At 40.0% G+C, this 15,223-nt stretch overlaps 1 protein-coding gene and 1 long non-coding RNA gene across 8 annotated transcripts in view; both read left to right on the top strand.

Annotated features, from left to right (window-relative positions):
- The window catches only part of LOC117778033, a 303,640-nt gene that overhangs the window by 65,623 nt on the left and 222,794 nt on the right, over positions 1–15,223 (top strand). The gene's annotated exons all lie outside the window — the stretch shown is intronic.
- st18 (ST18 C2H2C-type zinc finger transcription factor) overlaps positions 1–15,223 on the top strand; it is a 41,385-nt gene that overhangs the window by 4,401 nt on the left and 21,761 nt on the right. Inside the window, exon 1 of one of the 7 annotated variants that reach the window (XM_034613202.1) lies at positions 3,022–5,433. The exons of 5 other annotated variants lie outside the window; for them this stretch is intronic. The gene's annotated coding sequence lies outside the window, so the exon portion shown is untranslated. Of the gene's footprint in view, positions 1–3,021; positions 5,434–9,328; positions 9,666–15,223 lie in introns of those variants that run through there. One more of the 7 variants, XM_034613203.1, reaches the window with a different exon arrangement.

The raw sequence follows: 15,223 nt of genomic DNA, 5'->3' as shown, positions 1-15,223 counted from the left end.
GCATATAATTTTGAACTTTGCCTGATGTTCCCCTCTGGTGTCGCGGCACAGGATTTAAATTGCATGTGATAAGTGTGAAATATTTTTTAAACATCCATATACACTATAAAGTACGCTATGCCAAGTACACAGAGTACATGAATTTGGACCTGAGGACATATAGCTATACATCCAGAGTCACAAGGTATGTCAAGACAAAATGTTAATTACACAATTTATGACAGGAATCAGTTGAAATATCTCCATGGATCTCGCTTATTTACATTTTAATTACTACTATTACTTATTCTTATTTTTTGGATGTGACCATAGCAAGCCCAATTCCTCTCCTACACTAAAAGGGAGCAAAATGACTGTTTTCCACTGGAGGTTTAGATGCTTGTTTATCACTTTTAAATACCATCATCTTTGCTGAAATCCCCTCTCAAAAGAACCTTTCACTTGCTGGAATAAATTCAAATTAAAATTTAAATCCCTCTTTGCATTTCTTCAGCCTTTTTTAAAATAGCTGCCTCCTTTTAGAAAGCTGTTTATGTAGTGATCTGTTCATAATCCAGTTTGTTTCTCAACAGCGAAAAACACAGAAATCGTATTATCACTATCTTGGAGAGATGATGCGAGAAATCAGGAAGTATAAATGTCTGGATCTGTTGAAGTTTTCAAAGTTGTAAAGCTGAAGAGTAAGGCAAACAGCCTTTCAATAAAGTCGTCTGTAAAACTGCGATTTGACTTGCAAATATGCATAAATATAAAGTACATTGTGCTGTGATAACGCAAAAAACATTTCACCTGCCTTCTGCAGAGCTAACGTAAATACTGACAATATGTGCTCATTCAACAATACACAACATTTTGGCATGTTTCAGGTAGTATTCCTCAAATACTGTGGGTAGATAGGTCAATAGGAGATGTTCTTGTGTGTGACATGCAGCTATTGAAGTGAGAGCTGGAAGATTAACCCTTGGCACTGTCGCTGACAAGTCACAACAGCTCTCTCTAATCTGAGGAGGTGCTCTCCTTCCAATAAACCGGGAGAAACAATATCTAATCAGAAAGGTGACAAACAGAAACCGCAGACGTTCACTTGCAATGCCTTTTGATAACGACCCATTTCAGAGGTAAAGCGATTCAGAAGAGGCCATAGGGAAATGTAATTTGCTCAAGTTAGATTGGATTTATTGTTTGGAAACAAATTATAATTGTGTCTCCAGAAAGTTAACCAAGATCTAAACAAAAGGAAATCAATGACCCACCCCCATTAATCACTCAAAGCCGGCTACTTGTGCTGAAGAAACTTACTTCATAATCAATTTCTTTGTTTTGCTCAAAGGGCATTTGCATTTTAGTTCATGTCAGCAAGCTTCCCGTATCTGGCACAATCAAACAACCCAAGCCATCAACATTAATGAAGTTTCTTTCTATTCATTCAAGTGCATGTCTCTGAATGCGCAAGATGATTTTAGCTTATTATGTAAACTGGCCCACAAATATTTCAAAGACAGAATAAAATCACGGTTGAACAGTAGATTTAACGATTTTAAAGCCTCTCGTTATTTCCGATGTCACAGTTAAACATGTGAGACACATCATCTCAGACGTTTTTGTTTTAGTCTTAACGACCAAGAATGAACCAATATCTGCTCCCTAGGATCTTGCAGTTGAGCGCCCATGGGACTTCTGAGACCAGACAGAAATGCCTCCCCTTAGTTGTGTCTAGACATACTATTATGGCCACCAAGGTCATTATCAAAGCATGCATTATACACACCTGTTACCATTGTTTAGATGCCCGTTTTTGGCTGAACATCCAAGCTCCTATCTTGCCATTTATAGGCATGTCTGCTTCATTGTCTGAGTAGAAAAGATGGGCAGGGACCCCCCAGAGACGCCCAGATCTGAACCTAACCTCTCAATGACAAAACACAATGAGTCCACGGCCCATGAACTACAAAAGGCACACATCGACTGACCAGTCGAGCATTGATTTCTTAGATGTAAGCCATCAGATGCTCTTATTTGAGGGGCAGTGCATGTAAAGAGCAAGGAGTGACTGGTAATGAATGATGCTTTTCATTTTGACTGATAAAGCAGAGGATTTAGACCTGCAGGGGGGGTGCTGAGACATGGACTGACCAGCCAGGCACTGATTTCATAGTAATGAGTAAATGTAGGGAAGCAGTAGTGACGAGTAATAAATTATGCATTTCATTGATATCTCATAAAATGTATTATTTAGACCTGCAATTGTATCGATACTTGTAGAATTCAACCATTTCAATCCCCATTTTCATGGATCCATGTGGTTTTAGGAACGATCAGTTAACTTCTTCATGCAAGCTTGACAGGAGACATGTTTGGTCACCTTACATCTTTTAAAGCTCTATTTTTAGCCACTCCACTCTTTTGTGATTCCACTCGGCCCACCTGAAAGTGTGTTATTGTTAGTTTTGAACAACAAAATCAAATACAACTGGAGTCCTGGTTCCAAGGGTGTCGGTAAAAGGCAAAGACGGAATACATCCTATATTTGTCCATAAAACATTTCTGATGTTATTGAAGTGTCTTCAAAGGACACTGAATAAACATGTTGTAAGGTTGCCCACGGTCACACACAAATCGGCCCGAAGGGGATTGCTGGGAAGTAATCTAATCATTCCTTTTAACTGAAACGCACTGACATGCAGTGTAGATAATGATCCCCATGAAAAATGTACTGTATTTTCAAAAGAATAGTTCCTGTCTGCTGACATTAACATAAAGATAGTTCTGCATCCTGGAGCCATATCAACAACATGTACTTATGTTTGGTTCCTCACATTTGCATATGCAAATAAATTTAAAAAAATTTAATTCTGTCCTTTTATGTGACTTTCTGTGATGAACAAGCGGCATCAAGTGGTTGCACAATGAGGGTTCAGCACCACGGAAAAGAAGCATTTGTGCCATTTTAGACCAAGCTTAAAGCATTACAGCTGAAATTAACCACAGTTTAATATAGATTTTTTTACACATCTATCACATTCAATGGCACAGTATGAATATGCATTGTTGTTTGGCTGTACGGGCTGCCATGTGAAATTAGTCACGTTGCTTGGTTGGAGTCATGGGGCGGGGTGTTGAGCGCTGGAGTTTGTTGAAGTTCTACTGCTGACATTTTGATCCTGTTGTGCATTAGAAGAATACAGTTAGACATATTTGTGTAGGTTTCACAGGAGGAAGGTATAGTGCTCAAAACAACAGGGTGCTGTGACACTTCACTTTGCTTACATAATTTGCAGCAGGATGCAAAAAGCTTTTAGACACAGATGTGACCCATTGTAATACCTTTCTAAATGCAATCAAACACTTTCTACAAATATGAGCAGGACTTTTCAAATGTGAACCTTTGTTTGACATGTAATTTTGTCCAACCCACTCTTTCATTTCTCCATCAGCTCTCTCCAGTTATGCCCACATTTTCAGTTGATGAAACAGCTTGACAAAAAACTAGTTTATGGTCCATGCTGACTCTGAATCAGGTCTCTCTTGTTTTTTTGTGGGGGTTGGGGGGGGATTTGAACAGATGTTTGAGCCCAAAACATTTTTTTTTTACATGTTGTTACAGTGGTGTTCAATATGTTGCCTTCTCACAATTTGTCACGACTGCGTTACATGAGTTGATTCTTTTCATGTTTTCCCTCAGTAACACTGATGTCTAGTTCAGGACATGAAGTAATCATCCATAGAACACGCTTGTTGTGTCCTCACGGCGAGATTGTCTGCATCAGCAAACAAAGAACATGTTATTTGATAAGACGCTTAGATAGATGATTCTTTACTTTCATATGTCTGTATGATTATCAGGCACCAATGCTGAAAAGAGGGGAAACAGGGCAGGTCTGCCTTCTTTGTATGTCTCTTTCACTGTGTACCATGAATTGGCTCTTGAAGACAGTTAGAAATTTGACTTTCAAATGAGGCATTAAACAAGGTGATGGTCAACTGCCAAACCTTAAGTAATGATATTCTCCATTCTCAAGTCCCCAGCCTTGCATAATCAAATGCACAAATCACAGAAAAAAGAACTGAAAATACATTATTATTACATATTGTGTTCACACGTCAGTCTCCGGGGACCTGGGGGGACATCAGCGGGAGATAAGCGTGTTTGGGTGGCCCCTACCATCAGCTGGGGAAGGGCTACGCTTGGATATAGAGGGGGGCCCCCTTATGGGTATCACTTATTTTAAATCCTGAGCCACACCATGCCACCCCCCCTCTTTTGCCCCCCTCGCCCCAGGCTCCACCCAGAAGTGTGGTTGCCTTTGTCATTGTAATCTGGCCCTGTTTGCTAAACGCTTCCACTGTTTACTCTCTGCTATGGGGGCTTGTATGAACAGGAGTCAGCAGGACGCAGGGTGACATCACTTTGGCTGGGGGGTGTTGGAAAATCTGCATTTGTGATTTCTCGGGGCCCCCTTCTTCTTTTATTCTTCCCCGTCTCTATCCAGGCCTGTCGAACGCATGAGCTAACCCAGGAGGCTAACATGGCCTACAGGGAGGAATTACACCTAATTACTTGAATAACTGCTAGGCAGCAGCCTTCCATAGTCACCAAAAATCATTTCCAGGTCTCTGCCTTTCACTGATAGCCAGACGTCTTGTGACGGAAAGCTCGGACAAAGCTTCTACATTCAAATGGTCCAGGAGAAATGAAACAGGCTGACAGGTACAAACATTAAAAAGGGGGGAAATCAAATTAACAGACAAGGATTTCATATCATCTATTTGTGTTGTTGCCGTAGCGATAAAGTCGCAGACATTGAAACTGGTCTGTTGAGCCATTGTTATCATCCCTGGCCATCTGCTGCTGAGGAGTGACATTCCCTCTCATTTGCATGATGAGTGATGTATGAGGAGCTTGGGAGGGTATATGCCCCGGTCTTATGACAAAGCAAGTGAAAGTTTTCTTTAAATACACAGACTAAGGATCGATATACGAATAAGGCTGGATGGAGGAGTTTTTTTTCATGAAAATAGGAATAATTCACCTGTGAGTGTTTTGTCTGTGCATGTGAGCATTTTGCCTGCATGTATGTTGTATCTCCACCGAGCGCACACAAATCTGTGGTGCATGTGTCTGTGCGAGTGTACGCGCGCATGAGTAGAGGCTAGTGCGCATCTGCCTCCTTGTGTGCATGTTTGTGTGTTTTGCGGATGTGGGAGTAGAGCGAGGAGGGGGGTTGGTGGCTGTTGATGTGCAAATGTGCATCATGTTGAAGGGCTGTGAATGGGGAGGTGTGACGTAAAAAGGGACCCGAACGCAGGTGCTTATCTCGAGGCTGTCAAAGGCACAGTATGTCATATTCCTGGGGACTACCTTTCAAAGGCACAGCACCGGCTCAGCTATCAAGAAACAGGGAGAAAATCAAACTTTTTGGATCACAGCACTAGGTTGGTGTCAAAGTTATTTATATTTAATATACTGTCATTTTGGTCAGCATTTACCATCACTGATGCTCAGCATCGCATTTGTGAACGATAGCCTTTTTAGCTCGTGCTGTTAGATGCTCTCATGTGAGATTCAAAACAGGAGCTGAAATGTTAGTTTCAGTGGTAGAAACTTACTCAGATTTCCACTTTGATTCTACTCAGCTGCTAAACTCCTTTTCTATGGATTTTTACATGACGATTTGAAGCAGGATTTTGCTGCCATTTGTTTTTGAACCGTATAAATTTTGCCCCGGTGATGGACATTGTTTGCCTGATTCAAATCAGTGTTCTTAAAATCTTTGCTGGAAAGTGAGTGTAGCTTCTGTCCAGGTTTTAGACAGTTTGAGAGGAGATTAAATGAGATTAAATAACTGTTTTTTGAGATGCATGACCTATTTTTGATCGTCCAGATAGCATGTGATACTGTCTACCTAGATTAAATTCACAGCATTTGTGTGGAGTATAAGCTTGTCTTAGAAGAACACATGTTTGTATTGTATGTAGAGACAAAGCATTGTCAGGTTGCCTGTGGCTTTGACAGTAACAGCTGTACATACAAGACCACTGAGCCTAATGCACTTAAACATTGACTCTGTGTTCCAATAATATATTTGAACAGTCAGTGAGGTATTTTATTGCATCCTGTTGTGGCTGTCTGTAATTTCGATTTTTAACTCCAGTAAAGTTTACAAACTACCTTTGAATGTAAAATGTAAAGCATAAGCAAAAAATAATCTAGAAATCAGTTTTTGTGTTTTTCTCCAGGAGCAAGTCTGAGATTTGATTCGATTCATATATTTTGGACAAACTATTACATTCTGTTCAGATTTTCTGTAATTATTCACATTGTAAACGTGGTAAAGTTCGAAGCTAATTCAGCAAACGCTGAATGTGGTGTGATAGTAATACAGTCGACCATGAACTTTTGTGTTATACGTGGGCAGGTCTCAGCTTTGAACAAATTCTGTTGGGCCAAAGCACTCGACAGTCTCCAGGGCAACTATTGATTTAGGAGGACGGATGCTGCTTAGAAAAGTTCATCATTTACCAGAAACTTGCGGCACACTAATGGCTCAAAATCTGCGCGTATGACCCAACTTTAAGTTATTCATTGTTACACAAAAAAAAGGATTTTTTTAAGGTTTGATGATGAATTTATAGTTCACCTGATATTATCACAACTTTAATGTCCTTTTAAAGAAGATAAATAATATAGCCTAGAATCAAAAATATGTTTTGTTAAGTAACACTTTCTCATCACTAATGTAAACTAACATCTCCTATATGACATGGTAATATATCTATCTATATCTATCTCCATGTCTTTCTGAGACATTACACCCTGCGATGGAGGTGTTAAATATCTTTTAGATTCTGCAGAATTACTGTGGAAAATGTATAAAATCTTCTCTAGTAAAAAATAAACCGAAATGCCAGTTGTCATTCTGCCTCCGTTAGCCTCCATTTAATCACAACTCCATCAGCTTATTTCAGTCAGCTCCCATCTCTTAATAAACATGAAAAGAGCAACAATAGACATTAGATAACGTAGCATTGTGTAACTGTCTCGCACAACGATAATGAAAAAGTTTGTTAGTGATGTGGAGATGTTAACCTGGGAGACATCACTCAGGTTACAAAGTTGCTCCTCTACACTGTGTTTTAATCACAGTGGCAGCACAGACTATGGCAGGGACGTGTGGTAAAGCAGTGATAAGTAAGAGGCATTATTCCTCTGTACTCCACACCCTCCTCTTCAAACGACAGGGACGTTAGTTGCTACACAACACGTTAATGTCACGTCTGTTCACCTCCTGGAACTGTCCATGGTACCTGCTGCCCAGCAAACCGGAATTCACCAACTTATTCCTGTAGATACAATACACATAAAACCACTGTAATGGAAATTTGGATTTGTATGTATGAGAAAAGAAATCTATGATAAAAAAGAAATAAGAAATTAATATAAACTTGTTAAAGAGCTAAGATGAATTTTTTTTTTTTCAATCGCTTGATTTCATTTTAAGTCAACTGCCGTCGGGGTTCCCACAATGTACACGACCAAATCCCAAGAATAGAGCTCAGCATACATGTCAAACTGAAATGCACCGTGTTACCTGTTTTTGCCCTATGCTCCAACTTCAGTTAGTTAATCCAGGGAAATGAATTATGTGGATTTAACTCAACAAGGTCTCAGAAACGATCCATCTGCTGTTGAGCAGCTGGTGAAAGGATAAATGTAATTAATTACTTAACTTTTGAACAGTATTCCAGAAAAGCTGTGCTGTTTATGGAAAAAAATGTAAAGCAACACTGTGAACAATACCTTTCAAATTTAATTATTTTTTCTCATAGCTCATTAGCTTTTTTAATTTAAATAGTATTTCAGTGTGGCCTATAGTATACGTTTAAAATTGGTCTGGTGTAAATGTACAATCCATAGTGTCAGGATGGTTTTATATTAAAAATATCTCTCCTTGAAATAATAACATATGAATTTTAAATCATCCTGTTATAAATTAAATATGATATTATATGACTAGAATTCTACATAACAGTAATCCTCCTTTAAACAATGATATAGAAGCTTATACTTAAATTTTGATAATTTCTGTGGACTGATCCTATTTGTCATTTAGTGTTAATTATAGAAAAAAAATTGAAAATCTTAACAAAATGGTAGGATTGTAAATAATATAGGATTGTATATAATGTCAGTCATATTTTCTGGTTTGGTGCTACTTCAAAGAAAAATGATGTAAAAATCTTACTAAGGTGAAATCAGGTGGGATTCTCAGCAACAGAAAAGCCCTTTTAGTGAATAGTTATATTTGTTTGACAGGGCAAGACTATGAAATGTTCCCAATTAATATTACATGGGATTTTTTTCCGCCTTTCTTTTTTCTAAATATATTTCCGAATTTACCTTGATTGTAATGTACCTCATTGGCTGTGGTTTTGTTTATTGGCCTAACTATAAAGGATCTGCTTATACCCTTGTGGGTTGGGAAGAATTAGGATTTATGAATTTATTTCCTCTGTTGTATTGTTTAAACAGCTTTGGTTTAGTTTTGATCCCTTCCTCTTGCCTTTGAGGCTGTTCCACGGTGTCAGCTGTTGACTGATAGTAAGAGAACTGCCTCACAGTGTGAATGAAAGAAAACTAGCGGTTGGTAAACACTGATAAGGGATAAATAGAAAGCGGTCAGGCAGAGATAGTTCTGTGGGAGCCCAGATTGTGTGCGGTCTGTTAAAATGAGATTCTGAGCCTGTCCTTTTTATTCTTCCTCCCCTCCCCTCCCCTCCCCTGTGCGGCGTTTGTCTGGAAAATCTCCAGTGACCCGGCTCGGCAGTCCCAGGCTGCAGTATTCTCTTTTTGTATTTGTTTTGTTTTCTAACAAGGGTCAAGTTGGCCAATAGACATGTCCCTGATGCTTATAGACAGCTGTCATGACTTCAAGTACTTACAATAGTTACATTTTACATGGTTTCATGGTTCTGCACCAACAAGCACAGCAGCAAGAGATTTGTTAAAAAACACAATTTTGAAACATCCTATTTTCAAATGCGTTGACGACCTCTCATCATAAATTTTAACTCTGCCATCCTTTGACATTTAAAAAAAAAAGCTGAATATCCATCCATCGAGTCAGTTCAGCCATATATGTATATATATATCACCTTGTTATATTAATTACAGTCCCATAATTACACATTTACACTCTTCTCACGACAGACCCTGAGGACTATAAATGTAATTCCTCAATTAAAATCACTCTAAATTACAGTTTTATTCAATTCTTTGTGGGAGAAGCCAGCTTTTTTTTTTCCAATAGTGGGGTTTTTTTTCTGGGTGAATCTATCTTTTATGTGATTAAAAAGACCTTCAGAGGTCTTACCTTGAGGATCACCATGTGGTGTATTTACACAGAAAATAATTCAGCCCATTGTAGCCCAGCAGCTAATGAGATTGGTTGTTAAGTGAATGACACAAAGGCTACAAGAAAAAAGCTTAGCGTTTCGGGTGAATATCACAGTGTCCCTACACACACACACATGCACACGCACCCCAAGCAAACACACTCTCTCGGTAGCGAGACTCTGGACTACCCTGTACCCCACCTCGATATTCTTCGGCTCCGTCTCCTCCCCGGTGTACTATGAGATGCAAAACAAAGGCTAAAATGGGCATGGTAAGTCGAGGTGGCGATTCTGCCCTTTCAGACATGTTAACGCTGGAGCATTTGGATGAAGGAGACAAGTGATTGTGTTTGTCTGTGTGAGGATGTGCTGTGCAGCGTGAGGCTCAGGCTCATATAAGTAGATTAAGACTAGTGTCAATACCATTGATGCTTTTTTGCATGACTCAGAAGAAGATCACCACCTTTTGCTTGACTATTCTTAACTTTCAAATTGCTGCTGAAAGTTTTCTCTCCGTTTCTTTCTCTGAGCCACTTTCTCACCTTGTACCTGAACTTCATGTCAGGTTGTATGACAGCTATGAATTCACAAAGGTGTATTTTTTGTGTGCCTGTGGTTATTAAAGGTGTGGTTACTCAGTATATTGTTGATCCTTGAGTGAAGCCTGAATCGCTATTGTACACGGATTTATCTAACAGACAGTGAAGCCTTTGACAGAGAAAAGTATGACAGCACAAGAGAGGGTCTTGTTAAGCACCTGGACTCAGTTTGCATCGATTACTACACTGTTTAGACACTCACTTAAACCTGAAAAGACGTTGTTTTGACACAAGCATGCAGGATTTGAACACAGTGCAGATATCGTGTATGTTTGATCTCTGAATAGTGGCACTGGAGCATCACTGGTGATTGCTGTAATACAAAAATTCAAGTGCATTAGCTTATCATGCTCCACTGTCAGGCTGGAAAGTGGGTTAAACTCTATTGCGTATATTAAACCCTGGACTTAAGTCAAATTTACATTTTGTTAAAGATTACTCCTTTTATTGATGCATATAATCATATTCATGGACCATCTGCTGATTTGGCAAGCATGGATCAAACTCAAAAAACAGCCCTGCTAACCTTTTAAGTACAAAATAGTCTGGCTTAACTCTGCGAGCCCAGAAGTGTGTGCGAACGTGTGTGTGTGTGTGTTGAGTGTGAGAGATTGTATGGATATTGGATAATACTTAATTTAGATCCTCCAGGCTGCTCACACCATATTTTATTTTATCAGGATCGCTTTGGTAGAAGAACGGGGCTTGTGTTTGAACAACTGAGCAAATAATGTTTGTCTGACAATAAGCACAGCAAAATCTTGGTATAAGGAATCTGATTAAACTCTTGACCACAGCGTACAGCTGAGTTTATATTTGTCACCATGGTTACGTGGATTTCACAGTGCAGCATTGCACACTTCCACCTGATTGTGAACGGCTGCACGGGCCTCACCTTTTGAGTGCACTAAAACTCTGCTTAAGGCTTCTTCTAGTTATTCTAATAAGTGATTTACTACTCAAGTATCTCCCACTGTGTGTTTCACAGAAATAGGAATTTACCAATGGGCATCCTTACTGCATGAAATACTTATGTTCAGCTCATTCCAAACAAAGCTTACGCAGATTGAGAATTCATATGCCAGAGGTAAATCCGAGTTAACACGGATTTATACTGGCATGAGTTAAAGGACTAGAGTTTGTAATCCAGGTGGCCAAGGGATTTTACCATACAGTGGCAAAAATCACTTAAAACTCCCCCAACATCCTGAGCCACTGAGCTCAGTAAGCAGACAGATTGTTCAGAATTGATGACAGCACAAGTATATCAGAGCTGGACTCTGTGTTCATGTGTGTGTGTGTGTGTGCGTGTGAATCTGCGTGTTTGCGTGTGTGTACGTATGCCTGTGTTTGTGTGTGTGCGCATATGTGACCATGTTTGCTTCCTATATATACTCAATTAGTACCAAAGGGGCTGTTTAGAATGAGACCTTGACAGATTGGTATTATTTTCATTTACCATGGTAGGGGAGGTGTATTGGGAATACGGCCTTCTATCTGCATGAACATCAGTAGCATGAGTAAAAAGACAACTAGCTCAATTTCAATGGCCACTGACTCATGGGTAAATTGATCAAAGTTGCTATAATATTAAAATAATTGATGTTTTAATAGACTTTAGTTTGGTCATCATACTCAGAACATTAAGAACACTGGGTGAAGAACAAAGGTGTGTGTGTATTTGTGTATTGGTTAGTGGGTGGGTGTGTGTGTGTGTGTGTGTGTGTGTGTGTGTGTGTGTGTGTGTGTGTGTGTGTGTGTGTGTGTGTGTGTGTGTGTGTGTGTGCGTGCACATGTGTGTGGAGGACAGAGGAGCAGAGATAGAGTGGAGTTGTTTAATGACAGGAACAGCTGACTCATTTAGAGAGAGCAGTGAAAGGTAATTAACCCTGGGAAAACTACAGCTGCCATGCGAGCTGTTCACTTCAGCGCAATCTGATTAGGAATCACTGCTCGAGTCCCTGACTCCTTTCAGACGCGTGTGTGTTCGAGGTAAACTTTTCCCTTTTGCCCCGTAGAGCCCCAGAGCACTGGAGACCTGCCTTTTGTGATGGGGGATTAGCTGGAACGGTTACTACGTTTCTCCAAATTGCAGACCACCTGGTAGCATTCATGCAACCTCCTCCATGAAAGGGCCTCCTTGGGCAGGAACAATGAGCAGGATTACTCTGCTCATTGTTACACCAGGACTGGAACTTCTTTTTCCCCGAACACCTGTCCCCAAATTAGACAGGTTTGAAACAGGCATGTTCATGACAAAATTCAAAGATTCAAACTAACACGAGAGTGGTTGGGCACACTGGAGACTTGCCAATGGACGAGTGTCGGCCGCTCCATTGATTATGCTATTGATGCAGAGTGTAGTGCAATAAGATACTAATTTTATTTGTCTCAATATTTTTGGTGTTCCTAATTGGATTGAAATTCACAAATAAAATAGCATATCATCTAGCCCCCTTTCATACGACGAGAGAACTAAAAGCACCAGAAATTTGGTCAAAAACAGAAATTGGCTCTTTGATGTCAGAAGAAACAATCTGGACTTGGTGCCTCTGTGTGGTCCGGCTCCAGATGAACTCAATTTAGAGGGAAGGCTTTGCGATGACTTTGGAAAGCGATTACAAGATTCATGAATCACCTCGGCAAAGGTGTCACCATCTGACTCTTTTATGGGACTCTTGCTAACTCCGTCCAATAACAAGTTTCCCCTGTAGTTATGCCATCATAACAAATCATTGAAGCGATAGTAGCTAGCCAGGCTCCTAATTGTCTGTTAAGAATTCTGTGAGCTGTGTTCTTTTATTGAAGCATCTCTGTCTTGGAGAAGTGATAAGATGCCAATACGCTTCTCTATAAAAGTACTCTTTGGCAAAAGACACAAACACTTTGCTTGGCCGTCAGGGTAGCTGTGAGGCTGTTATATCTGAAATCGCAGTTGACTTCAAGATTTTTGAGTGTGTCTGCACGAATCCAGAAATCTCTCTCAGACGGAGGAATGCTCATAAATTGCTGGCAGAATACATTTCCTTCACATACAGTATATTTTGTTCTTTAATTTGAAAGAGCACATTCATACACAACACATATAAAAGCCTAGTTTTTTTTCTCACTGTACTAAATAAACTAATTATATAAAACATTCAAGGCCGTCAACTTATAAAAGACTGTTTGGTATTTTGTCCCTTAAATAAAAATAATTTTCTTATAAATAACACAGCAAATCCACTGTTGATTAACCTTCAATTTTAATGTGAAGGTAACCTATAATTTAACATGGTGAAATAAAAAGAAAAAAAGATTTAGACCAAGTTTTATCCCTAAATTTGACTTGCTAGACGTCTTTTGTCCCCTCCCCCCTCCTTAAACCTACCCCAGCCATTATTCTGATGTCCAGCTGGTATTTAGGGGACAGGGCGTCTAATGGCTTTCCTGTCCTTTTTGTCCAAAAACAGACAAAGGGGAAAAGTTGTTTATCTGTATACTGTGAGCAGAAGTTGATTTTAATCTCTGTGCAGAGCTTAATTTACTCACAACAGAGCCATTTGCAATTCAATGAAAAATGGCCAAAGCTCTCACCTGCTCTCTGTGTACAATTTTACCTGCTTTACCACAGAAAAGGTGGGAGCACTGTCCAAGCAGGTACTTTGCTGCTAGCTCACCTTTTCCTTTCAGCTATATAGACAGACTGTGTGTGTGTGTGTGTGGCTGATTCTCTTCACGCCTCAAACCACCTATGGGGTATATATAAATTCTGATCAGTTTGCTGTATCCTCAGACATTCATTACAAGGAAATATGAAAGTAAAAGGTGCAATCTCCTGCCGTTTGCTCTTTATTATACATAAACAGAAAACACTTAGCATGTAAAATTAATGTGAAAATTATTCCCGGGGTAAACTATAAACACAGAAGTTACCCTGCACATTTACCCTTTTTTTCTCCTTCCCCTAGATCAGAGTGTAATTGCCAGTAATCAGGTCTGTTTGCTGCTGATAAAACCACTCTGAATGCGAGGAACCCTCTTTGTGTGATGACTCAATTATGCCAGAAGTGGCTCATCAAACCTGGCCCATCAGCTGCTTTAATAAATAAGGAGGAAAACTTGCTGCAGGCGCATTATAATTCCATTCATTCCATAATTAAATCCATTCCAGTTTTAACCCTTCACTCAGTGTGCTTCTGGAAGAGGAAACAAAAACAAGGAGGTGAGGGGGGGGGGGGGCCGCGACACACCAGACAGTGACCTTGCACAGAGCATCCATCCGTTCCCTATAATTCAAAATGATACTGTTGAGGAAAGGTTAAGAGAAAGAAGCTCACACAGAAAAGGATGGGAATCAGTTAAGACGCAGCTCCTGCTTCTTTTTTATTCTTATATATGCATTGTTTCCACACAGCCTTAGACAGTAATTATATTAAAAGAGTAATCTAATCATAACAGTTGGTTGGTGGAGTGTGCAGCACTGACATTTTGAAATCTTATTTTGTGTAATCTCATTTGCCTCTATCATCTCGCCCGTACCCTCTATCTAAAGGAAATGTAAATAATGTAATTAATTTTATGGTCTCCAGAATCTTACTTTGCTACTCTGGCCTGGTTTATTGGTTTCAAGATGAGGTATCAGCGCAGAGTTTTTCACTCCATCACAATAATGTCTGTGTTAATTACACGAGAGTGTCCCAAGTGCACGGATAAGCTGGGAACAAGGGGACACAAAGACTCAAGGTCAGTGATGAATATCCACAGCAGCTGCACTGTATTAATAAGGCATTATATGAAAATAATAATAATAGCAGCACCCACAACAAAATGCGAGAGTGTGGATAGAGTAATGTCAGGAGCGTTTGGGTGTTTTACAGATATTTCCTCTCCACCATCTCTGCTTGGATGCAGCCTCTCTGATAATGGTGTGAGGCAATGGTTATTCATGATTGCCGGACTGGGAAGGTCTCCCTCTTTCTCTACCCCCAGTCACAGCCCATTCTCTCCTCTGTGGTGGGAATGCTAGCAGATGGGGTTGGGGGGAATGGGCTGGGCTCAAGGACACCTAGCAGCCAGATTAACACATAGAAAATCTCATAGACACCCAGCATCAGGCCGCCTCCTTTCCCCCTGAGAAATCTGCCCCAGACGAAGAGAAGCCGTCCTCTGAGAAGCTTTATTTGTGTTGGACTTGGGGTTCGCGTATGTGTGTTTATGAGGAGGGGTGGGCGCATAAATATGATTCAGCA

Source organism: Hippoglossus hippoglossus, chromosome 17, assembly GCF_009819705.1.
Source record: "Hippoglossus hippoglossus isolate fHipHip1 chromosome 17, fHipHip1.pri, whole genome shotgun sequence".
Lineage (NCBI taxonomy): Eukaryota > Metazoa > Chordata > Actinopteri > Pleuronectiformes > Pleuronectidae > Hippoglossus > Hippoglossus hippoglossus.
This window is presented reverse-complemented; position numbering and strand designations above follow the sequence as displayed.